The sequence below is a fragment of the Malaclemys terrapin genome, chromosome 3, assembly GCF_027887155.1.
Source record: "Malaclemys terrapin pileata isolate rMalTer1 chromosome 3, rMalTer1.hap1, whole genome shotgun sequence".
NCBI lineage: Eukaryota > Metazoa > Chordata > Testudines > Emydidae > Malaclemys > Malaclemys terrapin.
In genome coordinates, this window is record NC_071507.1 from 153,496,016 (window position 1) to 153,513,832 (window position 17,817).

Sequence of the window (17,817 nt, forward strand, 5' to 3'; positions counted from 1 at the left end):
TTTAGGATTTTCTTACAGGACCTTCTCCAGTCCTGCCCCATTTATATTCTTGTTGGAGCTAACTTGACTCACTGCACAGCATGACTGAACAGTACTTACTTTGAATTCTGATGTAGGGTTTTAGCACCTGGATCTATGATGACTACACAGGACAGCCCTACTCCTATACAGGGACTTAATCTGCCACCCTGTTACATTCTCCCTGGGTGTTTTTATTCCCCTCCTTCCCCCTGCATTCTACTAGACATCTGCACTCTTCCAGCCAGTTCGCCCCCCACTGTATGCACACCCATACTCATCCAGGTACTCACACTCTTGCACATTCACCTGGCACCCCCACTCACCCAGATCCTTACACTTGGAGAAGAGGCTGGAGCTCTAAGAGGCACCAAAGGAATGGTAAAGAGGAAGCATAGGTGCATAGAAGAGTGGGTGCTGCCAGCTGAGAGGCAGTGGTGTAACCAGGTGCAGTTCCTTCTAGCAGTCAAAGGGATATTGCTTATTTGCCTCAGGCATGTTGTCCCACTGAGATCTAGGAACTAGGAGCTGGGGTCTGCTTTCCACAGCCTATCACCTTGTATACACTGGTATAAATAACTATACACTTATGCCAAAGCAAAGTGAATTTCAAATGGTGGATAAAACTCTACTACTCTGATATAATAGCATTTTACAACCACTTTGATCCAGTGTAAATTACTATACAAAATGCAGGGCAGTGGAGACTCATGCTCGGGGAGTTCTAAGAGGAATACTCCAAATCTGGAATTTTACTTCCCTCTTGCCCAAACAGAGCTCATATTTATTGACCATCGAGGCACATTGCAAAGCCTAGTAGGTTACCCAGATTTTTCAGGGAGTGGGAGAAAGTTTCCGTTTTTGTAGGTTGGGAATGTGTTAGCATTGTCATGCCAACTTTAATTAATTTGTAACGTATCATTAAATATTGTTCATGCAATCAGAGCTGGAGGATAGCTGCATTGTATTATTCAAAAAATAAATACCGGTACATTTCCCCTTGCAGTTCTCATACACCATCTATGTGAACTACACTCTAAGTGAATGCTTAAAGTAGGTTAAATTCTTATGTTTAAAAGTTTGTAAAGCACTTTCAGATCTTTTAGGATAAAAGGTGCAATATATAGGTGTCTTTCACCCTGATTATTCAGTACCTAACACAATAGAGCCCTGACTGGGGCCTATACTACAACCAACAAATATATATATATAAATAAATATACATATATATAAAACTTAATTATATTGCAAGATATTATTTTACTGAGATAATCAGAGAATACATTTATTCTGGTTTTTAAGCAAATTTCAGCTCAACACTTTTATTTTCATTATTCAGTCCACAATGGTAGAATAATTTTTGTCTGAGCAGAGGTTGCCATAATAGGTATCTAGTTCAGTATTTGGTCTCTGATGCTGACCAGATGCTTCAGAGGAACATGCAAGAAATCCCATAGTCTCATTCATTAATTTGTATCCCTTGGTCATGTATCCTCTTATTCATCTTCTCTCTAAACTAAACCATCCCAATCTCTTCATATGGAAGTCTTTCCATACTTCAAATTATTTTTGTCACTTACCTCTAACCTCTTTCTATTTCGGCTTGACTTAAATGCAATCAGTACATTTTATTCAGAAATATATCCCCAAGTTACTGACAGTGCACAGTTTTCCCATTAGGTTTCCTAAAGAGGCAAAAAACAAAAACAAATCAGAAGTAGGTCAATAGTTATTTAAAAGAGAAGACAGGCTTCTTGATCTACTAAATTAATTGTAACTCACTTCCATTCAAATTGGTAATTTACCAGTATAGAATACACACTAAACATGTCAGCAATAAGTTCTATTATAACTGGGAGAGCAATGTCACTTTATCTAGTATCCAGACTCTCAGGAACAGTATTTATATTCAAACTAACTAATTGCTGGTTATTATGGATGAACTTAGCAAGTATAGACATAAAAACTTGAATAGGTCATTATTTTTGGAACACACATGTAGGCTGTGAATTTTCGCAGTTCAGTTTACAGAAATAATCTGCACCTCTGACTTTTTGAGGTAAAAAATTAGAGCTGAATCCATTGGAGCAACAGCTCCAAAGCTATATGTTTTATTACATTCAGGGCCATCCCTGGGAGGGTGCGGGGCCCGGGGTGGAAGTGACGAATCTGTCACTTCTGGGACCGACCCGTCATTTCTGGGACTGATCGCACTGGCCAATCACATCAGCCCACGGGGCCCCCCAAAATGAGGGGCCTGGAGCAGTCACCCTGATTCACCGTACCCAAGGGATGGCTCTGATTACATTACAGTACTGAATGGTTTTCCTTTTTGCCTGAATGGTTAGCCAGTATTCAGGATTTTGTGGGTTGTTTCCATTAAGAACCGAAATTGACCAGGGAATCAGGTATTTCTATGATGCAACCCTGTTTATATACAAAGCACACACAAAGTCCTGCTTCCCCAAACACCCCAGGAATCAAACAATAGGAGGCAGTTTCTTTGCTCACAGCTCTAAGTCTCTTTCCAGATAGCATTCTGGCCAAAGAGTTCTCTTGCTAAGTTCTTTCTCAAGGCCATGCTCCTAATGCCTTTCTGGCTGTCTCTTTGGCTTGACTGCTGCTTTCTCTTTTTGTTTCTTAACTGCTTCTACTTGCAGACACGCACATCTCTATCAAACAATAAATAGCAAAACCACCCCACCCACATAGCTAAAACAATAGGAGCCACATGAAAGGGCAGTCAGAAATTCAGCTATCTTATGCCAAAAAAAGAAGTTTAAGTGCTTCTGACATTTATCATGAGTGCAGCTTTCAAACTCATCACATCAGCTCCATGGAACAGTCATCTAGTAGGCTGAAATTTTCCAGCCCTTATCGCTGTCGGAAGGTGAACTTCTTTTTTTTTTTAAATAAAATTTTGAGCCAAAACAGTTAAACCATTTTGAATTAGGAGAGAGAGAGTTTATTTGTTTGGGGGTGGGTGGGCGAGAAGCACTTTTCTCAATATAAAATAATTCTTATGACAGTTCTGTGATCAATCCTAACACAGAAATATCTGAAGTTGAAAGTTAAAATATACAAGCCATCACTGATAAAAATTGCCTTTATGCTTTCTCCTGAAAATTGGTCAGGAGATCATAGAATCATAGGACTCCAAAGGACCTAGAGAGATGTTCTAATCCAGTCCCCTGCACTCATGGCAGAACTGATTATTATCTAGACTATCCCTGACAGGTGTTTGTCCAACCTGCTCTTAAAAATTTCCAATCATGGAGATTCCACAACCTCCCAAGGCAATTTATGCCAGTGCTTAACCACCTTGACAGTTAGGAAGTTTTTCCTAATGTCCAACCTACACTGCCCTTGCTGCAATTGCAGCCCATTGCTTCTTGTCCTATCTTCAGAGGTTAAAGAGAACAATTTGTCTTCCTCTTCCTTGTAACAACATTTTGTGTACTTAAAAATTATCATGTCCCCTCTGAATCTTCTCTTCTCCAGACTAAACAAACCCAATTTTTTCAATCTTCCTTCATAGGTCAATTTGTCAATTTCCTAGACCTTTAATCATTTTTGCTGCTCTTCTCTGGACTGTCTCCATTTTGTCCACATCTTTCCTGAAGTGTGGCACCCAGGTCTGGACACAATACTCCAGTTGAGGCCTAATCAGTGGAGAGTAGAGCGAAAGAATTACTTCTTGTGTCTTGCTTACAACACTCTTGCTAATACATCCCAGAATGATGTTTATTTTTTTTGCAACAGTGTTACCCTGTTGACTCATATTTAGATTGTGATCAGTACTCCTTTCTAGGCAGTCATTTCCCATTTTGTATGTGTGCAACTGATTGTTCCTTCCTAAGTGGAGTACTTTGCATTTGCAGATTCAGATTTGCCTGTGTTTTATGAACCTTTGAAAATCATACAGTGGCATGTCATTTTTTTAAATAACGGTATTTTTTACATTTTACCTAATGTAAGCAGAGTCAGGATGAGCTCTTCCCTGACATCTGGTGGTGAATTATGGCGAGTGTGGAAAAGAACTCCAGGGGCTGATCTTGTTTGCATAGGCACACCCACTCGCCTGGCATGAAACAACAGCAACTCAAAGTGGTTACTTTGGCTGGTGTGGGATCCCCAGTTTCTTTGTTATTGGGGCAGGAAGAATAAAGTTTTGTTACCCTGATTCTGTGAATCAAGGGCAGTGAACCTGTTGTATGACAGAAGGACTGAGTGAGTCCATCACCATTACCCTAGTAGCACTTGCTTGACAAGGGGCATGGGGTACAAAACCCAGGGAATAGAGAGAGGATGGGGACAGGTATTTGTACCTGATGGTATGGCCCCCTCCCTGAGGGGTTGAAACACCAATTGCACTACCTCCTCTCTCCACTGTTGAATGTCAGAGCTAACTTTGATTCCATTAGAAGTCTAATTATAGACTGCTGAGCTGAATTCACTTTGGGCCAATGGTGCACTAGCACTGGGGCTCCCCTACTATGAGCTGAAATCACAAAAGAGCTGAGATCGCTGAGGCTGTGTTAACTAGTGGGGGAGCCTGAAGCTATATTGCTAAGCGGCTGGCAAAGCAGCTAGCAGAGTGGAGCCTCATGGGGATGGTTGGAGCGGAGCTGAGCGACTCACAGGTCGGTGAGCAGGGCGGAGCAGCTGGAGAAGCAGCGAGCAGAGTGGAGCGGAGCTGAGCGACTCACAGGTCGGTGAGCAGGGCGGAGCAGCTGGAGAAGCAGCGAGCAGAGCGGAGCCTTGTGGGAGCGGCCCAAGGAACGGCTGAGGTGGAGCAGAGCTGAGTGGCTCACAGGTCGGTGAGCAGAGCGGAGCAGCTGCCAGAGCAGTTCGTGGACGGCGGGAGCGGCTCGTGGAGAAGGCTGCGGCGGAACCCCACGGAGAGGCAGCCGGTCGGCCTTGGATCACGTAAGGTGCCCCTTAACACCCTGCGTGCCTCCCCCCCCCTGCTTGAACTCTGGGGCTGCACTGACCAGGGACAGAGACTTTGGGGGGTTGTTGGACTTTGGGGACTTTGGTGATCCTTGGGTTGCTGGACCCAAGAGACTTTGGGGGGTTGTTGGACTTTGGGGACTTTGGTGATCCTTGGGTTGCTGGTGTCAAGAACCAAAGGGAAAGGACACAGCCCAATTTGCTGGGGTGAGTTTTTTTGCTCATGAAGCCTGTTTGTGGTGTTTTTCCAATTTAACACTGATGTCGTTTACCTCATGTTATTAAACATTTTCTGTTACACTCAGACTCTGTGCTTGCGAGAGGGGAAGTATTGCCTCTTAGAGGCGCCCAGGGGGTGGTATGTAATTGTCCCAGGTCACTGGGTGGGGGGCTCGAGCCGGTTTTGCATTGCGTTATTGAAACGGAACCCCTAGATACAGAACCCGGCCCTTGTTGCTGCCAACTTAGATGGGCAGAAGGGTTACACTAATATTCAGGATGAACATAGTCTACACTGTGTACACAGATGTGTGTGAATAATTATCTGTGTACTAAAAGGTACTGAAATTTTGTACATCAAATGGGCAGGATTCCATAGGGCAAAAGGAACTTGTGAATTTGCAGAAGTATGACTTTGTGTGGTTAATGGCATGGAGCTCAGACACATGTTCCTCTTTCGCTCTACATGGTGCTCCCCTGCTTTAGTTGTCACTCAGCCTCCTGGAGCTCATGTCTGTGTAGGGAACTGCTTCTAGATGGTTCATGTGCATGTTTCATGCATTTGGATATGAATATTCTTCTGCATATCTTCCTTAGCTGCTTGAGCACATGAAATAATGCAAAACAGCCTTGCTCCAGCAGATATGTACACTTTAGCTCTGTTTACCTGCCCCTTAGTTGCTAATTTTATGTGTGAGATCCTCATCGTGGCCCCTTTTATACTGGGTAAACGGGATAGAGTGGTATAAAGGGGCCTTAAATCCCTCATACCCAGTCAGAGGAGAACTTTCCCCTAGCATATGCACTGCAGAAGACAGGTGTCAGGCTTCCTTCCAAGGGTCTGCATGCAAGCCTCACTATTGGGGGTGGGATGGGTGTGTTAGGGATGGAGCCACCACACACAGAACTGCTGAGATTCTGGGCGGTACTGTCACCTATAGGACAGGCCTAGGAATGAGGCTGCCATAACTTAGGCTCCTACGGCTAAGTTATGTTGAGTCTCTCCAGCCTCTAGAGCAGCCCAGGATTGGGAAGATGCAAAGGTGGCCTAAAGCCATTATAGCCCCTCTACCCTCTGGGCTGGGAGTTGTGTGGTGCACCTTTTACAGGCAAAGCACAGAATCTCACCCTATATTTAGATCTTGTTCCCATAATTCAAATTAGGAGAATAAATCATGGTACTGAATTTTTTCAGTAGATTATTATGGGTGTGGGGCAGATAAATTTCAGCAGAAGTATTCTGGGCAGTAATGTTAAATTGGGATGCAATGATAATGTTGTGCTGCTTGCATCCTCTTTTGGATGAAAAGCTTTCAAACTGGTTTGTCAGGAATGAAAACAAAACTTAAGAATAATTGTTGCTCCTGCCTCCCAAAATCTTCATTTTGTACAGTAGGTTTAGAATATGAATTACAGGTGTGGACAGTATCTTTTAATGGCTAATTTTTAATTAAATAATTGCCTATGCTCTTAGATGCCTCTAACTGCCTCTTACATCATCTGAGGGCAGAATTTGGCTCTAAACATTTATCTAGGGAGAAAAAAATTCACCTAAGAAGGAATTACGTAGATTGTGCAAAACAAACAGATGTAAGAAAAATAAAATAGGTCAATTTTTGACCCTACCAACTTTGACTGTCCTTTTAAGTGATTAGGAGTAGATGAATGAAAAATAATATCTGACAAAAGTTAAAGTGGAGAAAAATAATTTTTAAAATTACATCTACAGCACTGGCTACAACAAGCTTTCAGGCACCACCTTCTAACTTTTTTTAAGGAGTCAATGGTACACATTGACAGACCTCAATGATTTCCTGATACTTATGCTACATTGGGATAATGAGCTGTTTTAGAAAACATGTTAACTAATAACACACTGTTAAACACCACTCTGCACCTAGTAGACGGAATCAGTCCTATGTTAGGGTTAACTATGACCAGCTGATATGTCTTTAAACATGACTGTCTGTCCACAAGTAGATGATAAATATTGTTTTAAAACATGTTTATCATCAGCATCCTTACTTGTATTAGAGTAGCATCTAGAGGACCCAACAGAGATCAAGGTCCCATTGTGCTAGGTACACACGATAAAGACAATTTCTGCCCCAAAGAGCTTACAATCTAAATACGCCAGGCAGACAAAGGAAATAAGGGAAAAGGGGGAAATAGACATAGAAAGGTGAAGTGATTTTGCCCAATGTTACATGGCATGTCAGTAGCAGAACTGAGAGAACATGTTTTCTAAAACAACGCATTGCTCCACTGTATACAAAGCCACAGAAGGGAAAATGCCTCAGAGCTTCCTGGGGTTAAAATATTGGACAGACAAAAAACTGTTTGAGTGGAACTAACCAACACTGTTTTTAGCACACTCTAAAGAGTTGAGAAGGCCTGCATATACCATTAAAACTGAACTATCCTCTCACCAAATTTGTCCTTCCAGGGGAGAGTGAAGGTATATCACAAAGCAGTATGGAGACACTGACACACTCTCTGCCAATGTTGTGCCTATTGTAATCAACCTGCTGGCTCAATACCAGGCAGTGTGCAAACCCTCTATGCAAAATCTAGCTACCAGAAGATCTATATCCCTCAGAGTACAGGAAAGGGAAGTACAGTCTGAGGTCACAGGAAATTAGGCTAGAAAGGAAGCAAAGGTTGCATGAGAATAAGAACTGCAGGGCCAGAGGTAGCAGTCTGAGAGTTGGTTGAAGAAGGAAGTATGGATAGCAGGTGGCCTAATAGCTGGGACTGGAGAGCTGGGTTAAGACATATCCTTCTGCTGGTAGGGGATCAGCAGTAGCCACAGCAGAAGTCACAGGACAATGGCCTGGAGGCAAGAAGACAGGGCTGAAGAGTTATTCTGGAACCTTACCATCTTTTATTTCCCCTTTAGACTGGAGTGCCCCCAAAGGCTGGGTTGGGAACTGTTGAGGCATATCTGTTTTTTTATTAGAATCATAGAATATCAGGGTTGGAAGGGACCTCAGGAGGTCATCTAGTCCAACCCCCTGCTCAAAGCAGGACCAATCCCCAACTAAATCATCCCAGGCTTTGTCAAGCCTGACCTTAAAAACTGATAAGGAAGGAGATTCCACAACTTCCCTAGGTAACCCATTCCAGTGCTTCACCACCCTCCTAGTGAAAAAGTTTTTCCTAATATCCAGCCTAAACCTCCCCAACTGCAACTTGAGACCATTACTCCTTGTTCTGTCATCTGGTACCACTGAGAACAGTCTAGCTCTATCCTCTTTGGAACCCCCTTTCAGGTAGTTGAAAGCAGCTATCAAATGCCCCCTCATTTTTCTCTTCTGCAGACTAAATAATCCCAGTTTCCTCAGCCTCTCCTCATAAGTCATGTGCTCAAGCCCCCTAATCATTTTTGTTGCCCTCCGCTGGACTCTTCCCAATTTTTCCACATCCTTCTTGTAGTGTGGGGCCCAAAACTGGACACAGTACTCCAGATGAGACCTCACCAATGCCGAACAGAGGGGAATGATCACGTCCCTTGATCTGCTGGCAATGCTCCTACTTATACATCCCAGAAGGCCATTAGCCTTCTTGGCAACAAGGGCACACTGAGTCATATCCAGCTTCTCGTCCACTGTAACCCGTAGGTCCTTTTCTGCAGACTGCTGCCTAGCCACTTGGTCCCTGTAGCAGTGCATGGGATTCTTCCATCCTAAAATAAGTGCACCTATGGTATAGGCCCTTTTATTTCTGGCAGCTCTTGTAAAGGAATCCTCAATGTTACTTGCAGTAAAGGTTAGATCCTAGTGCTTGGCACACCCATAGTCCTACCTCCAAGCTCATACAGTATTGCCAATGCTACATGTAGAAAAATCACGAGTCAGACCCTCCCCTTCACAATCATGGGATTGGCTTTAAAATAATGAGATTTCCTAAAAATAATACATATGGGTAGAAGGTGTTATTTGCCTTCTGATTTTTGAAGCCTTAAGGGGAAGCCACCTGCCCCCAAAATGTCAGTGTGGTTTCCAGGATCAAAATCCAGTTTTAAATATACATGCTAAATGCATCCTTCCCACTAGCTGTTCAGAGAGGAGCCCCTTACCGTCTACTAGCCCATGGGTATTCTATGCCTCTTTCACACCCATCACTATCCTCTGCACCTTTCTCAGTCTCTTCCTGCTCCTCACATAACTTTTCCCCTCAGACTCCTCCTGCTCCCCATAATCCTGCAACCCTACATCTGCCTCATGCTCCTTTTACAGGGTCTCTGCTGTGCCTCCCAGTTCCTGTCTCCTAATGGTGTCCTGGCTAGTATCCAAGCCAGAAAGTAGCAGCAAATCTTGCCTATGGACATGCCTTTGGACATGGACATGCCTATGGGCATGCCTTTGGTTGTTAGGGACAGGCTCAGTCCCACATCCTGACAAATTGTGGGGTAATGGTTGCCATCTTGCTGGCTTCAGCTCATTGACAGTAATGGGGGATGGTAGCCATTTCAAAAAAGAGAAAATTCACAAAATGGCAGCTTTTCTTCATATTTTCATGAGACAAGTAAACACCACCCCAAAAACCACTAAGGTCATGATAAACTTGTGAGATATAGCAACACTGCCCATGGTACACTCAGCATGCTACCAGGCACCAGGGGACTTGTGTACCACCACACTTCATAATGACTCCCTGCAGCAGGTTCAGTTACACTATCTTGTGGCTAAATGACTGAGTTTAACTTCCAGGGTTGTCATTATGCCACTTTTCTTGAGCACTAAATTCACAATTAAAAAAACCCCACAATCTTTCTTCCCACCTCATCACACCCCCAAAGAAAAGGTGATGCTACATAGAAAAAAGACCCAGGATGGAGGCTATAAGAAAAACAATGTTGCAGGAAACTTTAAACAATGTGAGATTAATTTGTCAAGCTTATACATTTTGTTTTTAACTTTGGTGTCATGATTCTGCATAAAGTGAAATAATACCAGGAAATAAAGTGCAAAATGCAAAGTAAATTTACCAGCTACCATTGACTAGGTTGATGACTACTTATAAGTGGTCTGGGTAATCACAGGTAGTTTAGGCCCGACTTCATTTTAACCTAGTTCTTGCCTCACACACTTCCTGTTTGTTTATTCATCTTTCACTATCTTAGACTGTGAGCTCTCTGTGGCATGGACTGTCTTATGCGTTATTTGTTTGTATAGTGCCTAGTATAACAGGAAACTGATCCATATTTAGGATCATTGCGCACTACTGAAATAGCGTAATAAAGTGGGTCTGACCACTTGAGACCCACTATTTAAAAAAAAAAAATAATCAGAACTTTCCTACAGTTATCAACTAGTAGTCATTTATAGTACTACATTCAGCCTATCTGCAGAAGACGATATTTGTCATAATAGCTGGAAAATATTTTTAATGGTTTATACTAAAATGAGTAGCTAGAGATAACGGCTTCCAAAACTGCTAAGCTAAACAAGAAGGTTAAGTAAGTCAAAGAGAGAACTGAGAAAACTGAAGGAAAGGTCTGGCATAAATTTTACATGGATTGTAAACACTACAGGGCAGGGAAAGTCATTTAGTTTTATATTAGCACTGCTAGGTCCTGGTCTATGGCTGGGATGCCTAAGCACTATCACAATACAAATTAATAATTAATAAACTGCTGCCTCAGATAAAATACTTAGTGAAAGTACTCTTGTCTTTAAATTTGAGTTGAGCTGTAGCAAATTATATTTATTGTGGAAATATGAGCATAATCAGAGCCCCATTTGTGAAGGAGTCTCTACTGAGTATTTGAAAGTATTGTTGGAAATGAATGAAAGGCAGGAAATTAAATAGGTAGACAGAACGAAGCAGAAAATTAATTGTCAAGCTGACTGGTACCAAGAACAGTGAGACAAAGCTCCTGGCTAAGAAATAAATAAAAACAAACAAACAAACAAAAAAAAACAACTTTTTATCTTTTCTCTGAGGATAGAAGATTTTCATTCTAACACCATGCCATGACTCAAAAGCAAAGGAAAAAAAAAGTTAGAGATTTTAATACAGAGCTGTACTGGTTCATGGAAAGGTATTCTAAATCTTCCATTCTGTGGGAAAATTGTTCCAAAATTACCTAAGCGACTTAGGAGCCAAAATTCTATTAACTTTCAAAGTCAGTAGGACTTAGCACTATTTTTTAGCTTGGCCTCTGACACACTTTGTGGGTATAGGATTTTTTTTGTTACCCCTTCCCAGAAATGGGACCTCATGATCCAGCTGTCCTAGCCCCCAAGATTGGTCCTGACCCCCACATGGGCTACATCTACACTACAGGGGGGGGGTCAATTTAAGATACGCAAATTCAGCTACGTGAATAACGTAGCTGAATTCGACGTATCGCAGCCGACTTACCCCACTGTGAGGAAGGCAGCAAAATCGACCTCTGCGGCTTCCCGTCAACGGCGCTTACTCCCACCTCCGCTGGTGGAGTAAGAGCATCAATTCGGGGATTGATAGTCGCGTCCTGTTGGGACGCGATAAATAGATCCCCGAGAGGTCGATTGCTACCCGCCGATTCAGGCGGGTAGTGTAGACCCAGCCTTAGTCACCTCAGCTGCTTAAGCACACTTCTTCTCAGCGCTCCAATCTTGTGGGCCCTCTGGGTTACAGTTGAGCTCTCCAGGAACATGGGATAGGTTAGCACAGGGGTAGGCACCTATGGCATGAGTGCCGAAGGCGGCATACGAGCTGATTTTCAGTGGCACTCACACTGCCCGGGGCCTGGCCACCAGTCCGGGGGGCTCTGCATTTTAATTTAATTTTAAATGAAGCTTCTTAAACATTTTAAAAACCTTATTTACTTTACAGACAACAATAGTTTAGTTATATATTATAGACTTATAGAAAGAGACCTTCTAAAAACGTTAAAATGTATCACTGGCACGCGAAACCTTAAATTAGAGTGAATAAATGAAGATTTGGCCCCTGGTTTAGCACATAATACACAGATGTTGATTCCCAAACCAATCATCCATTACTTTGCTAGCACAAGAGAAATACAGATAGAGACAAAACAGTAAAACATCTATACACTCTTCCCTGACTCAGTTTCCTCACCATTCTGAAGCATTTTTGGGGATTTGGTCAGAGTCCTCTAGGATCTGCCCCCTCCAATATATGGCCTCTCCTTTGAATTGTGGAGTCTCTCTCCAAATCCAGCCAGCTTTCTTCTTCTAGGTCCCACAGTTAAAAAAACAACCCTCCTGCTATGAAATAACCCCCCTTTGTTCCTCTCTTCTGCCCACGCTTCCTCTGTTTTGAGAGTCTATCTGAGGTTTTAAATCTTAGCACAGACATCTGTTTTTTTGTGTGCTGCTTCTGGGGAAATTCCATTCCTTCAAACCCCAGCCTGCCCTTGCAGAGAAATTGACGAAAACTGGCTTTATTTAGGATGCAAGTTTTTTTTTTTTTTGTTCTCTCCAGGTAAGATCTATTCAGGGGCTGATAGTCCAGTTATAAGAAATAAAGATAAAGGCAGTTCAAAATCAAACTGGAATTCATATGTTGTACATAGATTCTCCAAAACATCATACCATGGTTAGGTCACCTGATTACACTTGGTTCTCAATGGCCCTACCTCCTTTATCTACAGGAAGAATTGGTCAAATACCTGAAAAACTAATCTGTTGAAAAAAGTTATTAAATTGAAAAAGGCAAAAATCCATCAAATAATTTGACAAATAAAATCTGAACACCTCTGCCTGCAGACAGGTAGCACTCAGATACTTGCCTGCATTTGAAAACATCAACTAAATCACTTGTGATTGCTCAGTGGAACACACAGCTGTAAGTATCCAAGTACATCTACACCAACAGAAAATGGCTTTTGAAAAATAAACTTTATCTATGTAATAATGAAGACTGCTACAAGAACTCTGAACTCTATTGTACAGAGGTATTTTGCTTTCTTTTTCAGCAGATCACTAGGATCTGGAGTCTCTGTTGGAGCTAGCTATGCATGGTGTATGATGTAATATAATTCAAAGCATAATAAACAAAACATTTAAAAGATTCAGATGGTAAGGTATAAGGTAAGGTATAAATACCATAATCTGGTTGGAAGGCAAGTTCTCCCCACTTACAAAACATGTAATCCTGGACTATAATCTCCTCTAAGGCGCAGGCAATGTTCCCAACCTTGTGGTAATTAAGAACTTGGGGAGCCAAGGAGGATGTATTTGGGGAGACTCAGGACTGGAAGGGCTGTTGGTGTCACTCTGCAAAGAGTAACTGGGCAGGCAAGAACCAGGGTGAGACCTTATGCTTGCAGGCTGTCTACAGGTATCAGGGATCTGAACCATAGCTGTACAATATAAAGGCCTCCTAAGGTTACAGGGCAGATGGTTATAGAACCCCTTAGCCATGTGGGTAGTCGCCAAAATATCACAATGGCATAGTCAGCACTATTTCAATACAAAAATCCCTACATTGTTGGGCACAGACTCCCAAGCAGTACAATTCCTGGGGGAAAAACACTGTTCAGCACCTCCTTTCCAGTGAACACCCTATGCAAATGCTGCAACAAGCTGAGGGATACAAATTTTTAAATGAATAAATTATTGTAATTTTCATTCTTCAGTGCTTGAGTTTTTAATGAGAGAGAGAAGATGGGTGAGGTAATACCTTTTATTGGACCAGCTTCTGTTGGTGGAAGAGACAAGCTTTCAAGCTTCACAGAGTTTTCAGTGTCAGTTGTGTTTGCTTTGCATTTGAGAAAGATTTTATTTGGAGTCCCAAATACTAAACAAATCCCATTTTCAAAGCTAGATTGAAACAGCTAACCAAAGCTAAAGGGGGATAGTAACTCTGATTAGTATAATAAATCAACAGCAGCACAGAAGTTTTAACTATATTTGGGGAGGTAGAATAATATAGAGATATCTTAGATCATACATGATCAAAGTTGGTGTGATAAAAATCTAACTATATTGAAAGATAAGCAAAAGATTATAGAATAACAGAATCTTCAGAGCAAGTTGTTTATATAAGACATATGAAATATTATGTCATACAGAAAAGCTGACTTGCACATAGACACTGTTTCTCTTCTGCCCCCGCCCCACTCCCTTTTGTTTTTGTTTTAATTGTTGTACATAGTACAGAAGAATTTTGATTTTAAACACAGAAATGTGACAGCAGAGACCTTGGAAAGGAACAAGAAGTTATAGAAAATAAACCTGATAAAGATGGGTGTGCACTTGGAAAGTGCTGAAATAAGGATATATAACATATTCCTGTAATATTTTTTGCCCCCAAACTCTTTTTGCATGGTGAATCTATAATTTCAATTCTTTTCATGTCATTGATAAAAATAACTGATTATAACTGATCAAATATATCTACAATTGCATAACTGGATCCGTGCCATTTTGTCATAAACGTTTCAACACTTAATAACTGGATTGCAGTACTATTAACAAGGCACTCAGATACAAATGGGAAGGGAACCATATAAGAACCCGAATAAATAGCAAATGTAACATGGTCCTTAGTACATACTATGTATACATCTGTCCATCTTTTTGTGCATCTTCATGTTCCACAAAAACACTATTGAACTGTTCATAATTTTTCTAAAATCAGAATTTTAGCACTAACTGTACAGTATGGCTTTTGCTCAAAATACTGCAGGCTGCATAGCTGCCTAAGAGCTCAGCAATTCTATATTGTAGTGGTTTCATTTTCAGACACAAAGCATTATGTATGTGCAGAGACCATGAGTGAGTGTCTCTAAAAATGCCTGAAAGGCAAACTTGATTGAACAGATATCAAGCTCTATTTGAGCTAGAAAAGGCATTAAATGTGGCCGTCTGAGAGTTTGTATAATAAGTATGTAGGTGACATAACATTGTTTAATATTTAATTTAGCCTATTCAGGGAAGACTGTTTTATTTTAAGATTTTTTTGTTATTGCTTATGGAAATATATAGACATATAAAGCATACTACGCTTTATATTATTGCCTATGTTTACATATAGACATATTAGTACACTGACATTAGTACTACAGTGTGCGTATGTATGTGTGTATATATACACATTTTACATTATAAAACAAAGAGACATATTATAGATACATGAGTTCCTCTGTAAAACAAAGTATATTTCCCCCATTTCTTTCTTAAGAAAAATGAAGAAAACTACAATGTACACTATTTATATTATTCAAAGTTACATAAAAAAGATGGCAAAACAGCTAAAGGAAATTGGGAGATAGGTTGCATTTTAATAATAAAAGAACTTTCAGAGCCTTTTGAATCTATGACAGGTTTCAGAGTAGCAGCCGTGTTAGTCTGTATCCGCAAAAAGAACAGGAGTACTTGTGGCATCTTAGAGACTCTAAGGTGCCACAAGTACTCCTGTTTTTTTTTAATCTATATTATGCTACACTGTATATAAGCATGCAATGAATATTAATTTATAGGGATTTTAAATTAATTTGAAGACATCCTTCAAACACAACTTAGTTAACTTGAAAAGTCTAGAAATGGGGGGGTTTTATGAATAATTTGTGTTTATATTTAAAAATACAGGTAATCAATTTCATATTTGGAGTTTCTCACTGTTAAATACAAATGCAATAACTATGGATTGAGCCTGCTATTTAATGGGATAATGTCTAAGAAAAAATACTATGTTCAGGAGTTTATAGGATCAGGCCTGTAGTTTTTAAACACATTATGTCACTTTTTATATGTAATTTTGCTTTATGGAGTGCAACTGCTATACAATTTTCTTCTGGTTAAAGTACAGGAGTGAGAATCAGGCAATTTGAGTACAGTTCCAATTTCTGCTGCAGACTTGCTGTGTGACCTTAGCAAAACAACAATCTCTGGTCTTGATTTCTGCAGAGATTTTTTATTCACAGATATTCACCTACCCGTCATGTGAATAAATGTCAATTTATAGGGTGTTTGCAAATGTTTCACTTTGATTACTTATTCTTTGCCTTTCAGAATGTGTGATTGTTCGCCTAAGTCATAGGCTATTCTTTTTGTTATCCAAGTAGCTGAAGAAAACTGTTAACTTGGAGAAAAAGGAATGAAAAATAACCAAGAATGAACAGTGAATACTCTTGCTCCCAAACATTTGTACAACAATAATTTTGTATGAATAGTTAGAAAGATATGGTACTGAGCGAGGAGGAACTGAGAAGACAATCAGAATTCCAATGAATGTATGGGACTTCTATTTTTGCAGCATTTGACCTACTCTAGTTTTAAAGTATATTTTTTACTATTAAGAGAGGATCTAGTCACTTGCTTATTATTTCTTGCAGAAGCTAGCTCACTCCTACTTAACTTTGACAGTAAATAACAGCAAACGTTACTACTAGATATAATTACACTGGTAGAGAGAGTGAGTTACAAAGAACCTTCTGGATATTTTGGAGTGTCTATTAGTCAACAGAGTTCACAAATGTCCAGTTTTGGATCAGAATATCCATTTCCATGCTATCCTGTTTTCATAATTTGTTTTTCTGATAGAAATTATGTAAGTTACAGCACTGGGCTTTATAGCAGGATAATGTTGTATGCATGTTAAATTCACCAGAGGTATTTTTTTTAATTCCCTCTTTATGTTGGTGAAAGTCTTTACATGGCTTCCCTGATGTTTACAGAAGTCTGGTCTTTAGAACAGAAGGTTGCTAGTTCAGGTGCCATAGCAGGTACTGCACTCATATCTTATTGGTAAACTAGTACTATGATAAAAAGAACAAGAGTACTTGTGGCACCTTAGAGACTAACAAATTTATTAGAGCATAAGCTTTCGTGGACTGCAGCCCACTTCTTCGGATGCATATAGACTCATAGACATTAAGGTCAGAAGGGACCATTATGATCATTTGGTCTGACCCCCTGTATGCTGCAGGCCGCAAGACCCTTCCCTGGACTCTACCGTTGAAGTCCCCAATCCTGTGTTTTAGTGACTTCAATCGGCTGAGACCCTCCTGCTAGTGATCCCTGCCCCATGCTGCGGAGGAAGGCGAAAAACCTCCAGAGGCTCAGCCAATCTACCCTGGAGGAAAATTCCTTCCCGACCCCAAATATGGCGATCAGTAATACCCCGAGCATATAGGCAAGAGTCTCTAGCCTGACCCTTGTTGGCCATTATGCTGTTCATGTACCATTGCTTGGTTTTCCTTGGCTACTATGTTTTATCATTAAACCATTCCCTCCATAAACTTATCCAACTTAATCTTAAAACCAGACAGGTCCGTCGCCCCCACCGTTTCCCTCGGAAGGCCGTTCCAATATTTCACCCCTCTGATGGTCAGAAACCTTCGTCTAATTTCAAGCCTAAACTTCCCCCCGGCCAGTTTGTATCCATTCGTTCTCGTGTCCACATTAGTACTAAACTGGAATAATTCCTCTCCCTCCCTTGTATTAACCCCTCTGATATATTTAAAGATAGCAATCATATCCCCCCTCAGCCTTCGCTTTGTCAGACTAAACAACCCAAGCTCCTCTAATCTCTTTTCATACGACAGGTTTTCCATTCCTCTGATCATCTTAGTCGCCCTTCTCTGCACCCGTTCCAGTTTGAGTTCATCTTTTTTAAACATTGGAGACCAGAACTGCACACAGTACTCCAAATGAGGTCTCACCA

At 40.9% G+C, this 17,817-nt stretch overlaps 1 long non-coding RNA gene across 1 annotated transcript in view; it reads right to left on the reverse strand.

Moving 5' to 3' along the window:
• LOC128834926 (uncharacterized) overlaps positions 1–12,346 on the reverse strand; it is a 34,271-nt gene extending 21,925 nt beyond the window's left edge. The window contains exons 1-2 of the long non-coding RNA XR_008444527.1: positions 12,265–12,346; positions 1,599–1,703 (exon numbers count right to left, since the gene is read on the reverse strand). This is a non-coding gene — a long non-coding RNA (uncharacterized LOC128834926). The remainder of the gene's footprint in view (positions 1–1,598; positions 1,704–12,264) is intronic.
• Positions 12,347–17,817: the final 5,471 nt, after the last annotated feature.